Here is a 7,500-nt window from a genome sequence, read left to right as displayed (position 1 = left end):
GTTCTGACAGGCCAGCGGTAAATTGGCAGCTTTTTTTAAAAACGCCAGGCTGTCGTATCTGCAAATGAAGCCGTCTGCATTTTATCTGGTTTTCTGAGTAACAGCAGAATAATGAGAGCCGCTTGGAGACGCCTGCCGCTGTTGCCGACGCCGTCGCCGTCGACGACGAGAGTCTCCGCTGCGCTAGCGGGCGCTAGCGGGCCGCCATCAGTTAGAGCGCCAGATTACAGAACCACCCCCCCCCCCCCCCCCCGGGCGAAGCGAAAACCCTTTCCGCAGCACCTGCCGTTTTTCCACGCCTTCCCCACCTGCGTACGGCCGCAGCTTCTCCCATCCTCCTTCCCTTTATTCATTTATTTATTTATTTATTTATCTTCCTGTGACAGACGCGTTTGCGCCGAGTCCAGGCCTGCGGTTCGGTTCCTTCTCCCCGGGCGAGTCTCGCTCTCTCTCAGCGGTGGAGCTACGCAGGAAGTGCGCTCTGAAGCATCCAGGTCTGGAGTTTGGCCCTTTGTGTCCGCCTTACCCGGGTGAGGTGGAATTCTGGGATAGGTTTCGTCAGCATTTCCCCCCTCAGCACCGGGGAGTGTGACTGAGGCGAAGAGCCCCCCCCCCCCCCCCCCCCATTGTCCGGTGTAGAACACTGGTGGTGTTGCTCGATTAGATTTTTGATTAGATTTTATTTAGCACAATTAAAATATAAAACAGGAACAGAAGAGATTTAAAAAAAACAGTGAAATAGTCCAGGGAGAGGCCAAGGGGCTTATACATGGCCTCACCCTAAATAAAACGACTACTCAACAAAAACATACAGAAGTGGAAATAGAGCAACTGACTGATTTGACTGGTGGCTTCTCTCTCTTATCTTCTAAATCGTTCTTCTTATCTTAGTAACCATCTCTGCAGAGTATTCAGGAAATGCAGAACGACCAGGAAGTCTTCAGCTCATCTCGTCTCTCGCTTCCCACAGAAGCTTAAATGCTGCGTGTTTAAACCGAAGCTACAGGTGGGTTAGAAAGGTTCTTGAGGTAGGCAGGACAGGGCTGGGCTTGATTATTCAATATATTTGATATACTTGGTCTTGGAAGCCACATTATGCTTGAACATGAGAATGCATCCCCTTATCTGTAAGGACTCAGTGGAACTCAGTGGAATTACCACCATTGTAATTGTGGTTTGGGGCTAATGCCTCCAAGGCTTCCTGTTGAGTAATCCACAGAGAGTGTGAGCAGGAGGATGCCGTTGCTCCAGAAGGGCATTAACAGAGATGGACACGTTTCGTTTAATTCGAGCAGACTTGGCGATCTTAATTAAATGCGCGTTGAGATTATTGGTCATTTTGATGTAGCGATCAGTAGCGATATTGGACTGTAACTTCACCTCAGATAAATTAAAGATTTTTTTGTTTTGTTTACTTGCCTAATTCTCTGTGGAGGTAACTGCTTTACACTTGACTTACGTGGGAGGGGTATGGAGCAGGAAGAGGACAGCTTTCTGCCAGATAGTAGGAATAAAAAGAAATTAGATGTGCAGTCTAAGATTTTGTTCTTGTGGTTGTTCAGCCCTGAGTTGAACCTCCTGCAGCAGCTGTGGGTCTCTACCTTGTTCCTTATGCGCTGATTAGCAATTCAAATTCGCAGTACTCTTGTACCTGCTGCAGTTTCCTGTGTCGGATGTGGTTCATGTTCCGTTGCCTAGTTATAGCTTCGCTAATTGAGATTCGGTGTGAATTCTGAGGAATTCCTAGGATCACTTTATTTGTCTCACGCAAGTTTTCTGTGACGAACTTTGTGTGATACGGTGTCTGTAGGGAACCGCGCGGTCTGAGGAATTTGCCTGCTCCTTTTGTTCTCACGCTAATCCTATGAAACGAAAGTGAAGGGTTTTCCTTGAGTGAGATCATGTTCGACCGTCTTTTTTATTTTTTCGTAGGAATTATTTGATTTCATTACATTACATTACATTACAGGCATTTAGCAGACGCTCTTATCCAGAGCGACTTACACAACCTTTTTTACATAGCATCCATCCCATCCCATTACATACCATCCATTTTCCCGTTCCTGCTAAATATAGTGCACAGAGTTTTATAGATTGTGTGAAAACAGGAAATCGTTCAGGCGGCACTTTGCTTTATGATACTAATTATGATTTTGCGTGTGTATTTATGTACTGGGTCACTCTGCAATCAGTCTGCTTTTGTGCAGAATTTAACATCCTTTATCTGTTGCTTTACAGGCTTTTAAATGAATGTGTACATCTGTACGGTTATTGTTTATTTTACCCACCTGTCCTGGTTTAGGAGTACGGGTTCGATTCCCTCAGACAGACGGGCAGTAAATTGGAAACTGTGTCCTGCTAATAGAATGTCAGACCGCAGCGTCCTTACAGGGAAAAGCTGTTATTGCTTCTGCTTTTTTTCTTCTCCCTGTTCTCCTTGTCCTTCCCAGCGTCCTCTTTCCTGGGGAAAATGGGAAGCGGGTGTGGGTGGGAAACCGTCGCGGGGGGGGGATCGGGGGTGCGCGGATGTGTCTCCCCCCACGTTCAGTAAATCAGCTCGCTAATCTCCTCTCCTCCTGTTTGGGGGGGGGGGGGGGAGCATGGGTCCAGTCCTCCTTCCTCTCTGCAGATCACCGTCGGTTCCCACCCCCCACCCCCCCCCCATGCATCTGTTCCTTCCCCGTTTGACCCCCACCCCCCACCTCCAGGCTGGGTCGAATGAAACGCACCCCCCTCCTCTCCTGCACACCCCAGTGGGGTTTTTCAGGGACGGCCATGGAGAATTAGCCGGAGGAACATTCTGCAAGAGGAGATTCAGATTTTACAGGGGTGGAGGAGAGCAGAGGGGGAGGGAGTAGAGACTGGGGGAAAGGGGGGGGGGGTCAGCTGAGATGAGAGGGAGATGCTGATTGTGGCAACGGTTCTGAGTTTACCCCAGTGATCGGCACAGGTTTGCTTTACCCTGCTGTCAATATTGGGATAGTTCTGTGGGATACACTAATGTTGCACAGACAGTGGCTGTGTGTGTGTATGTGTGTGTGTGAGAGAGAGAGAGTGCGATAATGTGTGAGTGTGTGAGAGAGAGAGTGCGATAATGTGTGAGTGTGTGAGAGAGAGAGAGAGAGAGAGTGCGATAATGTGTGAGAGAGAGAGAGAGAGAGAGAGAACTAAAACTAGAACTAAAACTAAAACAAAACTGCAAAGTAAAATGAAATGTTATTTGGCCCTAAAAAGACAGTATGCTGTAGCGAACTACCTGACCACAGTTACTGACAAAAAACTGAGAACCACCTTGACGAGGTACAGACTCAGCGAGCACCACTTAGCCATAGAAACTGGCAGGCACAGACAATCATGGTTGCCAGAAGAAAATAGATTGTGCCAACAATGCAAAGGCAACCAAATTGAAACGGAAAAACACTTCCTAATGGAATGCACAAAATTTGACCAAATTCGCCAAAGATTCTACCAAAAAATAATCCAGAAATGTCCCCAATTCAATTATATACCCAATGACGATAGATTACCCTACCTATTAGGAGAAGAAAAAGGCTGCTGCATATTAGCAGCACAATTTGTGTTCTCTTGCCATACTCTGAGGGACAATGTGTGACCACCTCATGCACACATTTACACACAGCATACACACGTACAAGCAGACACATAATATTCACTCATGCACATAACACACAGATAATCAGACACACACACACACACACCTAACATCACTTACTGATATTTTTGTATATATTTTTTTATTTTTATTTTTATTTTTTTTTAATATAACGGATTAACTGTATATAGTTGTATGTTATAACCACTGCTTTGGCAACACAAGTGCCTATATTTGTCATGCCAATAAAGCACTTTGAAATTGAAATTGAAATTGAAATTGAGAGAGAGAGAGAGAGAGTGTGTGTGTGTGTGTGGTCATGTGTGGTCGTGTGTGAGACAGACGGCACTGGGCTTGCTGACTGAGCGCTGGCTAGCCAGGAGATGTGCTGCTGTTTGACTGAGCTCCATTAAACTTTAAAATCAGATTCTGGGCAGCGGAGAACAAAAGAGGATTCCTTGTGTCACTGTGATCGCTCTTGCGCTCTCTCTCACTCTCTCTCTCTCCGTCTCTACATCTGACTGTCCCTCTTTTTCCTCTCCTTCTTTCACATGCTGTTAAGTATTCCCCCTTTCTCTCCCTCCCTCGCACTCTCTTCCACTCTCCCCCTTTCTCTCTCTCTCTCTCTCTCCCCCTCTCTCTCTCTCTCTCTCTCTCTCTCTCCCCCTCTCTCCCTCTCTCCCTCTGTGTAGTGATATAATTGTCAGTAGGAGGTGTCTGATGCTCAGCAGTCTCAGGTTGCTGGTGAGTGTGCTAATGGAGCCCCAGGGCCCGCAGTGCATGCTGGGTCTCATCCAGGCGTCCACCAGGGAGATCATCTGCCCGAGAGGACGAAGAGCAGCCTTCAGTCTCTCCCTCTCCCTCTCCCTCCCTCCCTCTCTTTCCGCCCTTTCTCTCTCTCTCCATCTCTCTCCTTCTCTCCCTTTCTCTCTCTCTCTCTCCCTTTCTCTCTGTCCCTCTCTCTCTCTCCCTCCCTCCCTCTCTCTCCCTCTCTCTCCGCCCCCTCCCCTCAGCTGTGTGTAAGCTGACAGCCTTCATTTCTCTGTTTATTTTTTCTCCTCCTCCTCTTCTGGGCGCTCTGGTCTTTCTGAAGCCCGTACAGCCGTCTGTCTCGGTGAGGAGCGCTGGTTTATTGCCGTCCTTCCGGCTCTTTCCGGCGGCTCGGCTCAGTAGCGGGCGGAGTGGCGGGACGGGGCGGGGCGGGACCCGCCATTTGACCCCCGCCAGCCTCGCGTCGGCCCGGCTCCGGGCTCCAGGTCCCGGGCTCTAAGCCCGCCTGCCGGTCACTGTGCCGTAATTGGATATGGTCCACCGGGGCCCCGCCCCCTCCGCGGACGGGTTCTTCCACGCCGCAGTCAGCTGCCCCCACCGGGCGAAGCCAAAACGCGGGACCCGGAGAGACCAGCGAGAGCGCAGCCGCCATCCGTCCCGCCGTGAGCGCCATTCTCGTTTCGGCAGCACCCCCCCACCCCCCCTCAGGCCAGGACTGGGGAGGTGCGGGTTGAAGGTGCGGCTGGAATGGATGTGGACGTGTAGACCAGTTACAGGGCTGTAGAGAAACACCTCTGCTCTCCTCTGCTCTTCTCCTTCAGGACTCTGCTCTCCATGGGCTGTTGATTACCTGGGACTGTGTTATTCCCCTAATGCTTCTTTAGTAGTGCTGGAGGGAACACTCTGGGATGATGTCGGCTAAGCAAAATACTGCCTAGCGAGTTTCTTTCTTTTTTTTATTTATTTTTTTGTGACGGAAATAGGCGGAAGTTTAACCGGTGTGTTTATCCGCGTGGGTTTCTTTCTCTCTGAACGGAAGCTAATGCTGGCTAATGCACTTGAAGATGCATTAATGAAACGCGGCTAGTTGTGCCAGATGAATTGCTTTGCCTAATCTTTTGGATCGCAGCGATGATCGATGTTCTTTGATCATGTATAATTCATTACTGAGTGCACTGAGCCCCCCAGGCGTGGGGGGGGGGGGTTCAGTAGCTGCTTCTGCTTAAGTGCTACAGGTAGCCAGAGGCTGGGGGCCTGGGGGAAGAGCCTGTTTGAGTGGCTGATTGTGAGAGCCAGGACGCTACGCTACAGGTCCTCTGTGCCCGAGGTGGTCTGGTGTGCCGCCTGATAGCTGTGTGTGTGCGCGTGTGTTTGGGTTTGTGTGCTGAGCACACACATGCGTGTGTTTGGCCGAGCGTGTGCGTGTTTGCTGATTGAATCATGAAATGCAGCTCTGATCACAAGTGTGTGCAAGCGTATGCATGTGTGTGCTTGCGCGCACACATTTGCACGTGCGTGTGTGTGTGCTTGTGAGCGTGTGTGTTTGGTGATTATTGATTGTAATGAGCCCCTCTCCGTGAGCCCATCTCTTGACACTGGCCGCTCTTTTGGCTGTCGTTCCCCGTGATTGGTTGAGAGGCACCACACCCGCCTGGCACACGGTCCGCCAGGGGTCGGATACTGACGTATCGATTTGCCCTTTGGAAAGACGGCTGGGTGAGTGGGAGGGGGATTGAACAGGTTTGGGTTTGCAGGCAGGCTGGTGGTCTCCCTTTCTATAGCCTGGGGGAGAAGGCCTCTGTGATAGTCCTGTACCAGCCACTGTGGTACTGTCATACCGATCTGGGTACTGAGCAGGGCTGTGCACCTGAAGCCACGCCTCCATGCTTGACAAGCGCAAATATTGACTGTGATGTCACAATGACTGTGATGTCACACTGAGCGCAGAGAACCATCTGTCCTGCAGGGTTCTCAGCCCTGACCCTCTGTCCCCTTCTGTTCCCATTACAGGAAACCACAGACACACACAGACCAGGCCGGCCAAAGGACGTCGCCCGCGGCAACAAGGTTAGAACCTGTGTTTATTCAGCTCTAAGAGAGGGAAGAAGGGAACTGGCCTCTGCTCCTGTGGTCTGTGTGCTTGATTCAGCTCATGTATGAATAACAATTTGCTCGTAAAAATAATACATTTGAACAGTAGTCTGTTAAAATAAAATTATAGCATTAATAATTAAGTGTTGCCACTGGGTACATTTTGCTCACTAAATACTCTAATTTTACTAATTCATACTGAGAAATGAATTTGGCTGATGAAGCGCAGTGTAACTGGAGACGGATGTTACGGGCGTGTTACAGTAGCGTGTCTTCAGTGACTTGTTACGTGCGTATAGTGGAGATGATTTTTGAGGAGCCTTGCTTCTTGACTTATGTTCTGGTTTGCACCTTGCCAAACACTATCCTGTCAGCTCGTCTGCCAGTGAGAGCTTACTGACTGTACGCTACCTGTTCTCAGCCAGTTGGAGATTGTAGATCTCCATGTTTGTAGTTGTAGTCGTACATTGTTTGTAGTTGGAGAGTCTTGTAGATTTAATTGACACATGGCTCATTCTCAGACTGATATTTCTGCAGATACTTTCTGCCATACTTGTGTCTGCACACTACAGTGTTGGGGCTTAGCATCTATTGCAATAAAACTGCCGGGGAATTCGGGAAAAAGCCATAACTACAGCCCAACATGAGAACGGCTGGGCTACATACGAGGACCCCACATCCGGGCTCTGAACAGGGGGTTTCATAACCGGTCAGTCCGTGGCGGGGATTAGCCGGCAGGCATCGATAGTCCGTCCCCCGGCCCGTTACCCAGCATTCCTCAGCGCGCGCGTCGTTCCCCTCCGACAGGTCGTTAAGCGCTCCAGACGCAGGCGCGCTTAACGAGACGCGGTTTCACCCAGCGTCAGGCGGACCGTCTCGCCGGCCCGGCCCGGGTTTCTCTCCATGACGACCGCGCTCAAACGTCCTCTTTCTCTTTTTTCTGTGACTTCCTCTGCCGTGTGTTTCTGTTCCTGTATTTACTTCCTGCGGATGTACGGTAATGCAGAGCTGGAGAGAGAGAGCGC

The 7,500-nt window shown here is 49.9% G+C and overlaps 1 protein-coding gene across 1 annotated transcript in view; it reads left to right on the top strand.

Annotated features, from left to right (window-relative positions):
* Nucleotides 1-7,500, top strand: part of ndst2a (N-deacetylase/N-sulfotransferase (heparan glucosaminyl) 2a) — a 111,652-nt gene that overhangs the window by 65,639 nt on the left and 38,513 nt on the right. Inside the window, exon 3 of the mRNA XM_064317440.1 lies at nt 6,395-6,451. The gene's annotated coding sequence lies outside the window, so the exon portion shown is untranslated. The remainder of the gene's footprint in view (nt 1-6,394; nt 6,452-7,500) is intronic.

This window comes from Anguilla rostrata, chromosome 18 (genome assembly GCF_018555375.3).
Source record: "Anguilla rostrata isolate EN2019 chromosome 18, ASM1855537v3, whole genome shotgun sequence".
NCBI lineage: Eukaryota > Metazoa > Chordata > Actinopteri > Anguilliformes > Anguillidae > Anguilla > Anguilla rostrata.
The sequence above is the reverse complement of the archived record's forward strand: the minus strand, read 5'-3'. Positions and strand labels throughout refer to the sequence as shown.